At 40.7% G+C, this 17520-nt stretch overlaps 1 protein-coding gene and 1 long non-coding RNA gene across 2 annotated transcripts in view; one reads left to right on the forward strand and one right to left on the reverse strand.

Annotated features, from left to right (window-relative positions):
• LOC134871829 (uncharacterized) overlaps nt 1–17520 on the forward strand; it is a 144598-nt gene that overhangs the window by 76933 nt on the left and 50145 nt on the right. The window lies entirely within an intron of this gene.
• Nucleotides 1–17520, reverse strand: part of doc2b (double C2-like domains, beta) — a 111993-nt gene that overhangs the window by 55938 nt on the left and 38535 nt on the right. The window lies entirely within an intron of this gene.

Genomic DNA, 17520 nt, shown 5'->3' on the forward strand with positions numbered 1-17520 from the left:
AATGCTCTAGAGGAGCCACCGTCACCCCCAAAAGACAAAGGAAACATTTAGTTTTTTAAGTGTGTTGATGTTGTGGTCCATGATGAATGGGTTTTGTTTTATAGAGTTCTTCTCTGGGAATACAGTCACTGTGTATGGTCACAGTTGAAGCATAGGAAATAGTTTGCTAAGCAAGTTTATCCAGAGTGTCCTGGAAAATATGAATTTATCAAATGGGGAAATGTTGAGTTTTTCCTCATGAAATTCTTGCTTTGTGTCTTGGTACCAATTATTTTTCTTCACCCAACAAGACCTCTCCACGAACCCATCCAAAAAACCTCTCAGAAAAAGATGGTTTAGGGTTAGGGCTTCAAAATTGGCACATTGTAGTAAAAATACAAATCAAACCAAGACTAGTGCTTATAGTAAAAACTGCTGACTTATTTAAGTCAACATCCCAAAGCTCTCACGTGGTTGGCTGGTTGGTGGAGTTTTAAATATCTTAACCATTGAAGTGTATTCCCTTATTACTCTCCATGGTTAATCATTAACTACAGAATGATGACTCTCAACTTACAGGTCTGACAAGCCAATGTGGGAAGTGCCTTAAATCAGTATTATTTCTAATATCCAGCAGAAAGAAGCAAAAGAAGACTGATTTTGTAGAAGTCTATGAGAAAATGACCGTACTTATACTTGATTTATGACCTCAGTAACCAAGTGTATGGTCCCACTCCTTGTTTGAAGTATTCTCCAGTATACCATGAGGTTTATTTTTATAAATGATGGTTCAATTAAGAATAAAATAGACGCTGACGCTCGGGGAATGCTTCAGGGGCGGGGCTACCTTGTGATTGACAGGTTGCTACCATGGTCTGAGTGTTGTCTGGGTGTTTGTCTTAGAAATGTCTTTTAGTTTGCTTTAAATTCATGATTTACTCTCTTGGTTGCTTTCCGTGAAGTTCGGTTGTACTCAGCCCTAGCCTCTTGTGTCAATTCTGGCTCCAAAAAAACTAAATGGTGACGGGCAAAATGCCAAACTCAAAGCTCGATAAGCCAATGGGGAAAAGTCACAGTGGCTAAATATACTTCTGTAATACATTTTCTGACAGGCACACTGCCATTTCCTTTACAAAGCACCTTCATCCTACTCACATGATCCCTCCAGCTTTGTGCACAACAGACCTTATGTAAGCCAATATGGATCTTATTAATATCACGTTTCCTGAGCATTTGCATTGTGGACCCACCACTCTCCTCTGAGATGGATAATCAGACTGATTGTTTTTCTTTGTTACGAAGTCTGACATTGTGCTCATCACAGTTTTGTGTGGGCCGCACGGCGAGGGCCAGGATTGATTGTGGCTCTGGCACAAGGTAATGATGTCCGTATATTCTTGACCTACAAAGCTTTAATTTGTCGATTGTTTCTCTAATGGCAGCTGCTGAGCTCCACTTCACACCCAGATGAATTTCTGAAAATACTCAAGGATCGGTGCAGCGACTCAGAAGCCAGGAAACCGGCTTGATATTTTGTTTAATATGTGCTTGCAACTTAGCTACAGTATGTCCCTTTTCTTTTCTCTGCAGATGGGTAATTAGGCAGATTTAATCAGCCAAGAGGTTTCACAGGGACAAAGGAAAGGCAAAAAGCATTAATTTCCAACTAAAAAAGGAACTATGCAGAGTTTGTCCAGCCATGAAATAATTTCAGAGTTTGTTAATCTCTGTATTCTGTTTATTATGAAACCACATTTAAATGGAGGTCTCCACGGGATCTCAAAAGCACCGTAGCAACATGTATGCCTGTCCAACAACAAAAACTAAATGCAAAGACATGATTTTCTGTACTTTCCTCCACAGTTAGGATGGAGATCAATGGGTCAATGACGTACCTCCGTGGGAAACACTTCATCACAGCTCTGATGCTAATGAGGCTCACGTCAATTGTCAAATTGTAATGTTAAAGGTCAAAGTATGGGCTGTAGGTGCTGCGTTTAAATATAAAACATTGACATCAAAGGAAATACCATTCAGTGTTAGCCTGCTGCCTGCCATTCGTCAGGATGAGACTGACCGGACACCGACCCCCTGTTTATGTAAACAAACCATAACTCGACGCTGGTCCACGTTCTCCAACAACATTATGTAATTGTCTCCCATCTGACCGTCGTAACTGGACTCTTTGTGGATGAAAAATGGCACGGGTTTTTGACGTGATAAGCGACCACTTCACAATCTGTATTTACCGTCAAACGACCGTGAATGTTCTCCGCTCTCCATCATTAACCCGACGTTCCACAAACCTTGTTTATCAGCAGAAAATCTATCAAACTACCCTTACTAACAAGTCATGCATCGGCCAACGGGTGTAAAAGAGGTCATTCAGCATGCGACCAAGAGGCAACATTTCCAAAAGACTCTTTAGAAAACTTGCCATTGGTCCCGCTGACCCCAATTTACAAAAACGCTGTCGGCGTTTATCTCTGTTTTCAGGCCAACAGCAGGATCATATTAGGCAGTTTGCGGAGGAGCTGATTGTAACAACTTTGGCGCTGCAGATGTACGTACGAGCCATCTGCAAAACGGTGGGGTACAGCCCAGTACGATGCAACAGTGCTGTGAACTACGGGAGTATAATGAAGTGGAGTCATTGCTCCTACAGTGGAGTCATTCCAGTCTTGCTGTGAATCCTAATTTCTGTGACTTTCAGGAAAAGGTGAGAGGAGTAATTCAATTTGTGTGGCTACCAGCTAAGATTTAAAGCAATAGGTTCGCAATATTCTTAGCAATTACCTTGAAAAGAAAGCAATACTTAAGCATTATAATGATGGTACTTACACTGAGTTGCTCTGAAACAAAGTGACTTAACATATCTGGGGACAGTCCTTCCTTTTCTTTGATGTGAAAGCATCAACAGAACAATTTAGAGTTCAGTGCGGTGTCAATTGAATTCATAAGATGTTGAAATATGGAAAGGTGATGCTCCAGAGAGTGTTCTGTTGTTGGAAACCGCAGTGATCAGGTGAAGTGATGTCGCCCAGGGAATAAAAGATGACGAGCGTTATGGAAGTGTTAAAATGTTAACAGCCCCATCATTTCATACAAAATACTTTGTTCCCGCTGTGGAGAACGATTTATGTGCTGGGGGAATTCTCCGCCTGTTCTCACAGTGTTTGCTTGAAGCGACAGTTTGAAGTGACATCCAAAGAGGGGGACATTGGGAGCGCAGGTCATTGATTAAAAGTGTAAAAAAAAACACTTCACAGTTTTGAAAAAGCAGGCATGAATGCACTGGCGAATGGTAATCCCGCTAAAGCACGAACGTCTTGAAACCTATGGATTTCCTATGACTTCCTTGTATATGCATTGATTTTGTCACAGAAAAACAGCAGTGGCTCATATTTCGTCTCACTTCAAGTGTTTGCAAACCGATGTCTCCAGTTAGACAGTTGGTTCAGCCATTTGGAAACCTCCACTTCCTCCACTCCTACCTCTCAAACCATGCATTCATGTACTGTTCATCTGCGTAGAGGCCAAGGGTAAGGAAGTATTTGCATCTCTATTACAACAGGAAGTGTTATAATGGATGTACCTTGTGGTAAAATAGTTGTTTGCAGATTAAAGCTCAAATTATAAAGTAACATAAAGCAAAAAATAGGAATAAAAGACTCAAAGGGAAGAAGGGGTTTGTCACCGGTTAGATGATGTCAGATAGGCGTCACTGCAACCTGCTTAAAGGTCAGGTCGAGCTTTTTGACCTGACCTTGTAGACAGTCCATCTGGAGCTCAACGTGTGCTATAACTGGTAATGTTATCGCAAAGCACTGTGGGATGGTTGGATTCAGAGCTTGTTTGTGCTATTTGCAGGGTGTAGAAGTTGTGTGGACATGTCTCCATGCTTTAATGTTCAGAAAGCTCTTTATTTTTCTCATACTGCCTGTGCTGCAGCACCTCTTTTCACCCTCTGTCTGAAACCAGAGCCCAGTCTGCTCTGATTGGTTAGCTGGCCGGCTCTGTTGAGAGATGTCCTGTCCCATCCGTTAGCCTATCACGTACAATGTGTTGGAGCGCTAGCCAATAGGAGAGTGAGTGTTCCAGTGATGTCACCGTGTTCCTGAACTAGAAAGGGTTAGAAACGGCTGCTCTCAGCGTTCTATGTTTCCATAGTAACACACAATTGAAAAATGTGACAACGCAAAGGTAAAGCATCCCAAAAAAAAGGCACACAGGTTGTTAATATGGCTAAAGTTTAACCACAATGGTGAATTATGTCCAGCACATTAAGCTGACCTCATTATTGGCTGAGAGCATAAACAGAGGCAACAGTCGACGGTAGGCTCCGGATCCTTTTGTGACAGAGAGCGCTGAGAGCGTAATGGGTAAATTGAGGAAACAGCCTTTGGCCTCCAGCACCGTCAAGAGGCGCCAAAGAGGCTTCATTTCCATATTCACACGTTTGTTCTTCACGTGACAGCGTGTCAAAGCTGCTTGTTAAACATGTCAGTCCTTCTTTACAGTAATGGGCCGCTCTCATGATGGTGTTATAGCTGATGGAGGTTTCTCTGAGTGATGGCTGCTGTCAGAGCGGCCACAGCAATGCTTCCATAAGGGAAGCACCATGCTAGCTCCATTACTTCCCTCCAGGCGAAACTGCAGAGGTATATCCTACTGACCGAGCAGACAACCCCCCCCCCACCCCCCAGCTGAGGGAAAACTACACCTACATCTACACACAGAGAAACACTCGGTACACTTTCAAAGATCTTAAAAAATCCTCCACCCTTCTTTATGTTCTGCTCAGTTTCCTATCAGATTTGAATATTGATCAGCAGCCAGTTATAACTCCTGCTTTCAAGAAATAATGAACTCCACCACCTTTTTGGGGCTCACTCAGGTGGAATGGGAGTGCAATTAGGATGCCATTAGCTCTAAATAGCTCAAAGGGAAGTTGCATAAATTGAGTGCAAAGGAATGCATCAAGCTGCAAAACAGCTTAAACACCTTTTGATTTTCTCACATCGCTGTGCAGGAAATGGATAATAGATGATTATTAAGAGAACTGTAAACGTTTGGAGTTAAAGTGCAGCCTGCATACATGCATTTATTATTATCTCAAGATTTCTTTATTGGCAACTAGGTGAGACAAGTGGAAAGGTTCTATAGCGTAGTCTGCACACAAGTAGCCTCCGGGCTGATTACCAGGCGGTGTTTTATTCAACATGCTATAAATGATGCAACATGTCCAGATGCCCACCCTGTCCTTCTGATTCAGCAGCTGTCAGAAGTTCCCCTGCACAGAGAGTTTGTTTTTATCTTGGTATCTCCACAGGTCGATGGTTTGTGTCTGAGATACAGTACTGCAGGCTTGTGAAGGTCATATGTGCGCTCTGGCGTGTGCATCAGGATCATGTAAACAACGTTTGTAAGTACACCTATACGAACACCCCTGAAATATCAGCACTTTTAACCAGATTTGTATCTTAACAGTATTGGTAGTATGAAAATGAACACTGTACCCCAAGAGCCCTCAACTCGTTACTCTCTAGCTGCAGGGCTGTTAGCTCCAAATGCTATTTATTTGTAAGCCTTTTGATATGTATAGTGTATTGTTGTTCATGGCAAAATAGTTGAAATGAAAGCATGGCTGATGGTGCATACATAAACAAAAGGATTAAGTTGGAAAAAGAAATAATATTTACTTTTAAAACTGATTTAATACAAAAATAGGAAATATAAATATTCCAAAAATACAATAATATGAGATGATTTACTCATAAAATATGTGCAGAATATCATAATTTAAGGTGGAAAAGTTCCAAAAATTGTACAGAATAAACAGAGTGTGCAAGGATTACATCGTGGAGTATGAAGGGATGGCTCATTGCAATGCAAAGCAGATTCCACAATTGGTTCATTCTCATCCTTTCTGCAAGCAAACTGCACAGACTTCATCAGGCAGACAGCATTTTTCCATTTCTTGTAAGCCTATTGATATGTATAGTGTAGTGCTGGATGGTTTATGGAGTTGAAAGTCAAGTCCTTCACAAGTCAGTCTCTGCATTGCCAGACTGAGCACTAAATGCTCTCAGATTTGAGGTTTCTGAACCCTAAACTATTGCACATCATAGATCACAAACCAATGAAGTTAAAAGTCCTCCCCAATTAGCAAACTACCTGAATGTCAGTCAACAACAGACAGGTCTTGATGTTCTGCTCATGGAAACCAGGAAACGGTAAGGCCCACTCTAATCCGCTGCGACTGTGGACAAATAAAATAGGCACATCGGTTTTTAATGAGGTGGAAAACGTATTTGCTTTTACCAGATAAGACTATTTTTTGTTTTATGGCGGCCGGGTTGTGAGCTTCCCAATTACTTCAGTCGTAACGGTGCGCTGGCATTAGTCATCAATTTGAGTATCCAGGATCTTAGTGACAAAACAAAACAGTCAAAAAAAACAACCAGTATTTGTAAATGTGTTCACAGTACGCATATTACTGTCCTCCGAAGGACGAATTGTGTGGAGACAAAAGTGTTAATTTGTCTGCTTATTCAGCGCTTGAATGAACAATTAGATTGCATGTTTTGCTCCCACATCCCATTATCTGCCTCTCATTAGAGTGGAAACTCCTCATGGGGGATGACAGGTTCGGAAAAAGGCGATTTAAACAAAAAAAATCTGCTTTTAACCTCAGAGCTGACTTTATGTCTGACGTTTGAAAGAGAGGGGTTTTGACCTCCGCTGTCACAACATTTGGAAGTGTTGAGCACCCAGATCTGCGCTCTTTACAATCTAATCTGATTTTGACTTCAGGGGTTAGCGTGTGAAACACCACAGAAACTTCCCCACCAGCACGGCCTCCACCTACACAGGAAATGATTAGATTTCGGAGCTCATGACTGCACAAATTTGCATGTTAATGAGAAATAAAATGTACCACAACGCAGAAACATCTTAATGCCTTTTAGAAAAGACCTCATATTGATTTAGAACTACCCATGTGTGCTGGGGAACAAAAGTATTTCGACATGGGAACTTTTTTTATAATTGTATTGACAGCATCAGAGCAGCCGGGTATGTTTTATTCTAATTCAATTATGTCAGCACAGTGTTTACTACTGTAACGGGGGGGGGGGTGGTTTGATTAATAAAGCCCCTTTCAGATTAACTGAGGAAGATCCTGTGTCAGCAGAATTAATACTACCTATTTAAATGCATAACTTCCTGCCCCTCTACAAAGAACTTCATTACATTAAACATCTGGGATTTTCTTTGTTTGATGAATAAGCTTAAGAACACAATTGGGCACATTTTAATTATGTGCTTCTCAGATATCTTCCTGTGAAGTTAACACACTTGTTCTTCATACTTGTTGGCTACAACCAAAAATCTAATTTAAAAAATAGTCAGCCCATATGATCTGAATTTACTCCTTTTATTCATGGCAATAGGAACTCACAGACAACGATAGAGTAATAACTTGGGCTCAGATGGACTTTTTAAAGTTCAATAAACCACATAAGAACACTGTGACATGTAGGATGCCAGCTTATCACACCCCTGCCACTGCTACGGACAGAAAAACAGTAAAAGCTGCAGAAAAATCTGCAACTGGGAACAAAACATGGTGCAATATTTGCAGATATTTAAAAAGCTCTTTATTTTTCTCATACTGCCTGTACCGCTTTTCACCCTCTGTCTGAAACCAGTCTGCTCTGATTTGTAAGCTGGCTCTGTCGTGGTTGGTCAACCGCTTAGAGATGTCCCGCCCCTTAGGATTTTAGCCTTTGCAGACCATTTACATGCATACAAACCTATAACACACTACAGGAAGGGCCTAAACCTTAAGTTCAGTCATTACTTGCTTCTTGAGGTTCATCGTTGACTCATCTACTCAGGTTTTTATGTCCACAGGCTTGTTCCTTTTACTTTTTAATCACAGAGTCAGGTTTTTCTCAAGCATTTTGTTAATCTTTTGTGCTGATGATTGAACTGGAGCAGTCTGCCAGTCTCACTGTGTGTTTCCTCACCATGTGTCTGCAGAGAATGAAGAGGGGGGAGAGTCACTTGGACAGCTTTAAAGTCAGCACTTTTTTTGTTTTCCGACTCAAAGAGACGTTCACATAAATATCCCGAGTCAGGAACTAATTCTTCTGATAGTTACAACACCACAAAGAAATTCGCTGAACTGCCCTGTTTGCAACGTCTATGAAGTTAATCATAAATAATCCACCCTGTAATTATGCAAATTTAAGGTCTCTTCCTCGACCAATGCTACTCCATTGCACCAAGTTTCCTGAGAAATCAGGCCACTAAACAACTGGGAAAATAACACAAACAGACGAGGAAACTTTGATATGTTTATCATTAATTCACTGTCTTCATTATCGTTCAATATAAGACGGTCGATGGGCTCACAGTGTGGCAGTAAATCCTCCCCAAAATAGCAAATCATGTGTTGAATATGTAAAGTTATTCACTCCAAATACTAAATTTACTGTAGCTTCAGGAGGCATCACTAAACACACACACACACACACACACACACACACACACACACACACACACACACACACACACACACACACACACACACACACACACACACACACACACACACACACACATAACTTTATTACAGTCGACTGCCATCCATTTCCAGATCTTCTTTAATCCTCTCATGTGTACAATCCCTGGAAGCACAAACCAACACTTTGCAACCTTAAACAAACTTGTCATCTTTACAAGATGCATTTTGAATATTTCCCCCTAAAAATCATCAAATCACAAGTGCATTTATGCCAAAACACCCAAACCTAGGCGTAAAATATGTTGAATCTCTTATGTTTAATTGTCTTATTTCCACAAAAACATGTCAAGCATAGATGACGGAACTTGCAGACCTTTCCAGGGTAATTACGAGGTGATTTTTAAAGCAGGTGCACCTATGATCCTGCAGCTCAAAGAGGTCAAACTGTTAATTACTACGACCAGTGAAGTGTCACACATCGTGTCAGCGTCGTTCACTCTGCAGGTCATCACACACACACACACACACACACACACACACACACACACACACACACACACACACACACACACACACACACACACACACACACACACACACTCTCTCGTAGAATAATCCGGACGCGCTGAAGTGTGCCGCCGTGCCACGATGTGATAATAACAAACGTAAAGGTAAATGCGTCAATCTCTGACAAGGTGAGAGAGTGCACAGCTGCACTTCTTTACTGTCGGATCAGTGAGCCGTGCGCAGAACCCAAGCTGTGTTAACACCCTGTGAAGCGTCACTGATTCAGAGGCAATAATCAGGAAGTCGCACCAGTGCTGGTGTTTCACTGAAGACCGTCCTCACTTTGAATACGCTGGCCTCGTGTTCTTGAGACCACATTCAACAGAGACCTATTCCAGACAATCCGTTATACCAAAGAACATTCATAAAAATGTGATTCTATGTTAAAATCCAAACCAAACCCTCTTTCTTTTTCTCCGTCAAGCACATCACTTTTATGCATTAAGTTTGCCAACTTATCCATCTGTAGAGCCACGCTGTTTGCTTCACAAGCAGAATTTCCAAATGTTCCTCCTGAAATGATCGAAACGTATTGGTATTTATGCCAAAAAAAACAAAAACTATAGTACCAAAAATAAAAAAAGATGATTTACTCATAAAATATGTGCAGAATATCATAATTTAAGGTGGAAAAAGTTCCCAAAATTGAGCAAAATATACAGAGTGTGCAAGGATTACATCATGGAGTATGAAGGGATGGCTCGTTTCAATGTGAAGCAGATTCCACTATCGGCTCGTTCTCATCCTTTCTGCAAGCAAACTCTGCACAGACTTCATCAGGGAGACACTAAAATACGGGCTGAACGTTAATAAATCAGTATTCCAGCTGAGGCAGGTCTGTCTTCAAGGCCATGCATGTTCGTTTTTAGCATGGTAAATAATTCAGATTGAAGGAATACGTGTTTACCAGGGTGTTGCTGTTGGTTTCCGTGTGATAAATCTGCCTCTGTTCATATCAGGTGTCCCAAAAGATAGAAATCTCTCCGTGAAGACTTCGTTAATCTCCGTCTGTCTTCTCTATCTCAAATTGCCTTTCTGTTGTTTGGATGAAGCTCAGCGGCGGCACCGTCAATACTCTACACGGATCTTATCTGCAGGCCAGTTTAGAATAAAGGTCGGCTGATTAAGCATCGGGATGAAGGCTGATAATAATGAAATATTACGAGAGGGGGAACTCTATCCTGGAATCCAGGGTTATGAATCAGATGAAATAATCTCACTTTGATTAAAAACCCAATCCACCTTCACCCCTGGATCCACTTTTGGGTTTGATTTTACACACCTGAAATGAAAGCAGGTGGAAAAGAGACGACCTGTTTATGATCGATAGATACTTCATTCACCACAAGTTGGGAAATGTATAGCAAAACAAATCAAATACAAATAAACAGTAAAAATCAAATCAAATTATGCATATCTTTAGTAGAAAAGATGAAGACATATGGAGATGGGGTCAGAGGTCTAGTCAGACGGCAGAGACAGTTTACGGAGGATAAATATGGGATGGATGTCTGGTGGGTCTGCCGGGGGAGGAGTGGCAGATTCCTGAATTACATCCTTTCTTTAAAGTAAAGAAACCAGAGCTCTGGATTTATATGTTGTTTTATGTGCAATATATGACTCAGCAGCTTTAAGACATGAAGACACTATTATTTTCCGCTTTGCTCTAATGCAGGACTTACACCGGAAAGAGAGCGGGGCTTAATTTGGACCGGAAGTGACGCTAGCGCCTCATGCTATATTTCTCTAGAGAAACCCCTGGCATATCATCATTTAGAGTGGAAAAAGTTTCTGAAAAAGTATCAATCGTGCAGAAATGTGCAAAATATGCAGAGGAATTTGCGAGGTTTACATGGAGTATGACTGAATGATTTCAATGTGATTCCACAAGATTTTCTATAAAAAAAATCTATGTTTTTCTAGAAAATGAACCCAAAAATGTTGCACAGTAGATTGTCATTCAATGTAAAATATACCCTCGGCGGTCGTGAAAGTACAATATGTAAGTACAGTATGTATGAGCATTGTTAGTGCATTATGAAGTATTTTCTCTAGCTTTATTGTGTTAAATTCCCAGATTTGACGAGCCTCTGTCCTCGCATTAACCTTGGCTGCCGTTACACTTAAGTAATTAATTCAGGTTGACGCTTTTACACAGAAAGATTACAGCCATCTTTATTTATGAAATAGATGTCTAGCCATTCTCTGGCCTCCCCTCTGGCCCTGTAAATGAATTTAACAAGCGTCCAAATGTGTGTGTGGGAGGAACAGACTGCTGTGAGTGTGTATGAAAAGATCAGTGCAGCACCGAAGGGGGCACGGCGGAGACAGTGGAGAACATGTTGCACTAAACTAAAGGCTTCAAATGAGATCCACAGAGAATCACTGCTAGATTTGCTTCAGGTCAAATAACAGTTTCTCCTTAAATGCACGACAGCTGAGTGAAATGTGCACATATTTTGATTTAATTCTGTCCCTTTGAGTCCCACCAACCATACCAGTGAGTGCTGTTCATTAAAGTGTCAGACATCAGAGTTTCTGCTGCTTTGAGAGATTTGTTTTGGTTGTTCGAAGATATTGTGTTGATTTGGCTTTTTTTAATGAGCCTTTTTTGTGTTTGCCAAGATGGGAAAATGAAGAAGCAAGACTTATCACCTCAGTGTCCTCAGTTAAACTACTTCATATTGTTTAAATTGGATATTTTGAATCATTGTTAGTTTTTGTTTATGGTTTGGTTAAAGGGGCCCTGTTATGCCTCTCCTGGGGTGTGTTGTAGGTTTTCATGCATGTAAATGGTCTGCAAAGTCAAAAATCTCATTCAGTAGAGGCACAAAATCCAAATATGAGCCTGAAAATGAGCATATTAGGGGTCCTTTAAAGGTACATTTTGCCACTTATGTGTAAAGCTTGCTGGTTGTGGGTTTGGTTTGGTATATAACATTTATTTTACGTATATTTTCATCCGTAATAAACATTAATCAACTTTGAGTTTTGATCTAATTACATTATTAAAGAGAAACAAACCTTTCTGTTAATTTAGTATTTTTTTGTGTGAACTGGTAGATAGATAGAATGGGAGGATGAAACCCTCTCTATTAGTCACATACATGCACAGAGCACACACAGTGAAATTGGTCCTCTGCATTTAACCCATCCTAGTACTAGGAGCAGTGGGCAGCTATTGTGCAGCGCCGGGGAGCAATGGGGGAAATTGGAGGTGTCTGGTGCCTTGCTCAAGGGCACCACAGCAGGGCCTAGGAGGTGAACTGGGACCTCTCCAAGTAGCAGTCCACTTTCTATTTCATGTCTGTTCGGGGACTTGAACCAGCGACCCTACGATTCCCAGTCCAAGCCCCTACTGACTGAGCCACTGCTGGACAAACCCGTGAAAAACCAGTAGCAAAGACGTCACTGCGGTAACGTCACACTAAAGTAAACATGGGGGCCCCTGGACTCAGCTTTTAGGGTTATATTTATATGTTTATTTGCAGTGGAAGCCGGAGAATGTGTGATCAGATAATAACAAGCATGAGGATAATATTCAAGAGGGATAGATGTTTAATTATGGCTTATTGTGGAGCAATGCTCTACTTCTGGTGTGTGTGTTTTCATCCCAAAATGGGCTTTTTTTTATGAATGGCTTCATTCATTTAAACTGTCCTAAAAGCAGTTTCATTTGTTAGTTTTTTTGCGGTGCAAGCTGTCATTTTAATAACATTTTAAACAGATAATACTTGGAAATATAGGTCTATAAAGGTCACAAAGTGCTGAGGGAATGTCTCCTCAGTGTAAACGACACCTATTGAGCAAACATACATTTCCTCCGACTCCACACACTGACAGTTATATGTGTGTGTGCAGGGGGTCGTTTCTTATCGAGGAGCCTTCGTTCTGTTGTCAGCTCTGTCTGCTGAATTTCATATTGCAGTCGGGGGAAAATGCAGAAGCAGAAAGCCCCAGTCAGTATGTCCACCGGGCTGCAAGAGTGGATGTACGGCGGGGCGGAAAAGATAACTTCTCCCAGGGGAGGCTGCCTGATCATGCCTCCCTTCATCTGGAATATTTATGAGTAAAAATGCGAGGTTTACGCGACGGTTGAACTGTGTTTTATCTGTTGCAGCCTGGAATGAAACTCCAGAGGGATGCTGGACTTTCTACCTGCTCTATTAAGTAGATTAACGCAGTGTGTGTGACATCAGTATCATTACCCTGTTATACAGGCCGCTGTTTTCAAAGACACCTTTTGTTCCTGTCAGCCAGCAGACGACCTGACAGCTTAATCCGGCTCAAGGGTTGACGGATGAAGTTACATTTCATGGATGAAAGAGTGAAAAAGAAAGGAAACCGTAAACACTATAACCGTCAGGAGCTTGGGTTCTCATTAATACAATATTAATATACAATTAGGAAAAAGACCAAAATGTAACCAAATGTTGGCTTATTGTTTCATTGAAAACGTCAACTTTAAAGAGTCCTCTCCTGCTGATGTTCAGGTGTATATCAGTATGTAGTGTCTCTACTTTAAAGAGTCCTCTCCTGCTGATGTTCCGGTGTATATCAGTATGTAGTGTCTCTACTTTAAAGAGTCCTCTCCTGCTGATGTTCAGGTGTTTGTCAGTATGTAGTGTCTCTACTTTAAAGAGTCCTCTCCTGCTGATGTTCAGGTGTATGTCAGTATGTAGTGTCTCTACTTTAAAGAGTCCTCTCCTGCTGATGTTCAGGTGTATATCAGTATGTAGAGTCTCTACTTTAAAGAGTCCTCTCCTGCTGATGTTCAGGTGTATATCAGTATGTAGTGTCTCTACTTTAAAGAGTCCTCTCCTGTTGATGTTCAGGTGTATATCAGTATGTAGAGTCTCTACTTTAAAGAGTCCTCTCCTGCTGATGTTCAGGTGTATATCAGTATGTAGTGTCTCTACTTTAAAGAGTCCTCTCCTGCTGATGTTCAGGTGTATATCAGTATGTAGTGTCTCTACTTTAAAGAGTCCTCTCCTGCTGATGTTCAGGTGTATATCAGTATGTAGTGTCTCTACTTTAAAGAGTCCTCTCCTGCTGATGTTCAGGTGTATATCAGTATGTAGTGTCTCTACTTTAAAGAGTCCTCTCCTGCTGATGTTCAGGTGTATATCAGTATGTAGTGTCTCTCCTGGGACATGTCTCCATGCTTTAATGTTCAGAAAGCTCTTTATTTTTCTCATACTGCCTGTGCTGCAGCACCTCTTTTCACCCTCTGAAATCAGAGCCCAGTCTGCTCTGATTGGTTAGCTGGCCGGCTCTGTTGTGATTTGTCAACCACTTGTCCCGCCCCTTAGTCTATCACGTACAATGTGTTGAAGCGGTAGCGTTGCATAGTAATGTCACTATGTCCCAGAAATAAACAAAGGGGTCCCATGGAGGCCTTTCCGGGGGATTAGTGTGTGGGAGAGAAACTCCCTCTGGAGAGAACACTGGGATTTTAGCCTTTACAGACCATTTACATGCACTAAAACCTGTATCACACGAAGGGGAAAACCCCAAAACTCTTAACAGGACCCCTTTAAAAGATCTGAGTACTTATTCCACCTCTTATTAAATGACCAAATATCCCACATGCACGTGTTTTTTTATCCCAATCTTGGTAATGGTCTACTCTGAGCCAATACCACCCAACCCCCAGCACATTACCCAATTTATATACAGTATGTGAAAGACCATTCAAATATCTTTTCTCTCCACCACTTTCCAACACAAGTGACGCCAATTCATTGTACCTCTCCTCAGATTCAATGCTATATTATAACGATTACTCACTTTGAAGGCACAAGATGTTATATACTTCATAAAACTGCAGATTTTCCTACATCAGCTGGTACGATATGCCATCATATCGACATTACGAGGAGCTGCTGAGCCTCTGCGCTCTCCAGGCTCGATTAAAGATGAATGCAATCACAGCGCAGCGAGCAGCAGTCGGCAATATGCAAGAGGAGGCCAAGTTCAACATCCCTCCAACTGGGAGTAAAATGTTCACAATTTGATTTTAGAGCAGTGTGGAAACACTCAGCAGAAACAGCTCTGGATGCTGCTGAAAGATATTTAACTCCTGACTTCACGGCAGCGAGTGATGATGGATGACTTTCTGACATTCATTTTGCCCGTGATATATTTCAAAGTAGGCCTCGGGCTTTTACATGAGCATCTATTAGATGTCAAAATGTTTGATGGGAAAAGAATGAGCAACTTAACGTGAAGGAACAGGCCAAAGGGCGCAGGCTCGTACTTTCTACTTTTAAAATAATGATGTTTACATGTGGCTCGCAGCAGGACAATATTGATAGGTTGCTCTCCAGGGCTGAGGCTCATAAATTCATCTGTTTCACTTTGCTGTTCACCTGAATCACCGCAGATCCATTAAGTGAAATGAAAAGATGTTCCTCTAGTGTTCTTTATGTATGACTATATAGTATAGAGTTTGACAGATAGACCTTCTGAGGATTATACTATTACTGTTGCCACAACCATATGTTCTGCATTAAATAGGGATATACATAGTTATGGCATAGATACAAAGCATGCTTTCTTTACTCTGTGGCTATGATCTTAAGGTTTCCCTCTTCACCGATGATACTTGCATCAATTTACCGGCATCATTAAATCAATACAACAGCATTTATTTATTATCGTCTAGTTTTTATATATTTATTTTGTATTTTTAAAATGATTTATTATTATTTTAATAGTTTATTGATTTTGATTTTTTGATTTATATGTAAATACAATTAAATTTTGCATATATTTATTTCAATTTATATTAATAATATAATATATATTTTATTTATTATTATATTAATTGTTTATTTATTGATTTGTATTTTTAGTTTTTCTATTTCTATTTGTTATTTATGTTTATTTTTTTTTAAATTATTTTCTGTTATTTTTTATTGAACTAGGAGTATTTCCCATTGAGGGTTAAAATGTCTTTTAACATTCTAGTCCTGGTTCAAAAAAATTAAAGTCTAACATAAAAAAGTAAACAACAAACAATAAAACTAACAGCAACTTGCAGTATAACAATTAAATTAGCATATTTTATTATCAGGGCATGTGCAAGTGGTCCCATAGTCCTATATCATACTTTTAAAGTAAGCAACTACCAAAATAATGCTTGCAGACCACCAGAGCTGCAGCCAAAAAGAAGCTAGCCAATTAGCTTAGAGAGTGTCTTCCCCTATGATAAAATACTTCTTTGAAATGTTGGATAATCCTACGAGTAAAAGAGCCTATCTGAGTGGCTATCATTAGCATGTTTCAGCTTGTTTAGCTCACCTGCTACATTATACTACCTCACCAAACTTGTTTTAATCAAATATAGTGCGAAGAAGCATGGACTAATGTTGCTGTGCCACGAGAGCTGAGCAATAAATCACCTGCCCGCCTCCTGTAAAACAAGTAATGCACTGCTTATCAACCCAGTGATGTGTGTGCGGGTCTGATTGTACCGCACTACGAGGGGTCTGCAGATGATAAAGCAATGCTCCTAGCTTCCATTAGGGAGATGTATGTATGCATGAATATGTATGTTGCAGACTGCCTGGGTTCCTTACAGCGAGATGTACTGCGGTGAAGACAGGCTGACTGATGGAGCGCTGCGTGATTGATGCAGCGCTTAATCTCTGTGTCTGATCAGTGCTGAGCGGCCACTGTGAAGCACCTGCCTGAATCTGCAGCCGAGGGGCTCATACAGATACAGCAACATCAAACACAAGAAAAGGCGTCATCAGCTTTATCGTGAATAGTGTATAAAGAACAGTAAGACAGCTTTTATGCACTTTTTGTGTGAAAGAAAACATCCTGAATGCTCTACTCACTTCTGTAGATCTCTTATAAAGTTAGCATTGGATAACGCTTCAATTGCACATTAAAACGTAGTATTTAATAGCACTTGTGATACAAAGAAGAACTGTCTTAATGTTATTTATCACATGGGGAAAAGCCAGTTGGATATCTATTGTTGTATCCTATTCATTTGTACCTCTCCCCAAAACCTCAACAATCTCCACTTCTGACTGAAAACGCCTCAATTGGAATCCTTCATTTACTTCCAGAGGAAAGTGACATCACTCTCGCTCCTATTGGCTAGCGCTCCAACGGGACACCTCTAAGCGGTTGACCAATCAGAGCAGACTGGGCTCTGGTTTCAGACAGAGGGTGAAAAGAGGTGCAAATAAAGAGCTTTTTGAACATTAAAGCATGGAGACATGTCATAAGAGAGGCTCAAAACACAAATCTGAATCTGGAAATGAGCATTATCTGTCCTCTTTAGTAGTGTTTCTGGATTTCATGCCGGTTACACCTTTACTGTATGGTAACTCCTGGCAACAGCGAGCATAATGTCAAACAACATCCAACACACACATCAATACAATACAACAACCGCTGTGTGTGTGTGCGTGTGTGTTAGT

The sequence above is a fragment of the Eleginops maclovinus genome, chromosome 11, assembly GCF_036324505.1.
Source record: "Eleginops maclovinus isolate JMC-PN-2008 ecotype Puerto Natales chromosome 11, JC_Emac_rtc_rv5, whole genome shotgun sequence".
NCBI classification, from domain to species: domain Eukaryota; kingdom Metazoa; phylum Chordata; class Actinopteri; order Perciformes; family Eleginopidae; genus Eleginops; species Eleginops maclovinus.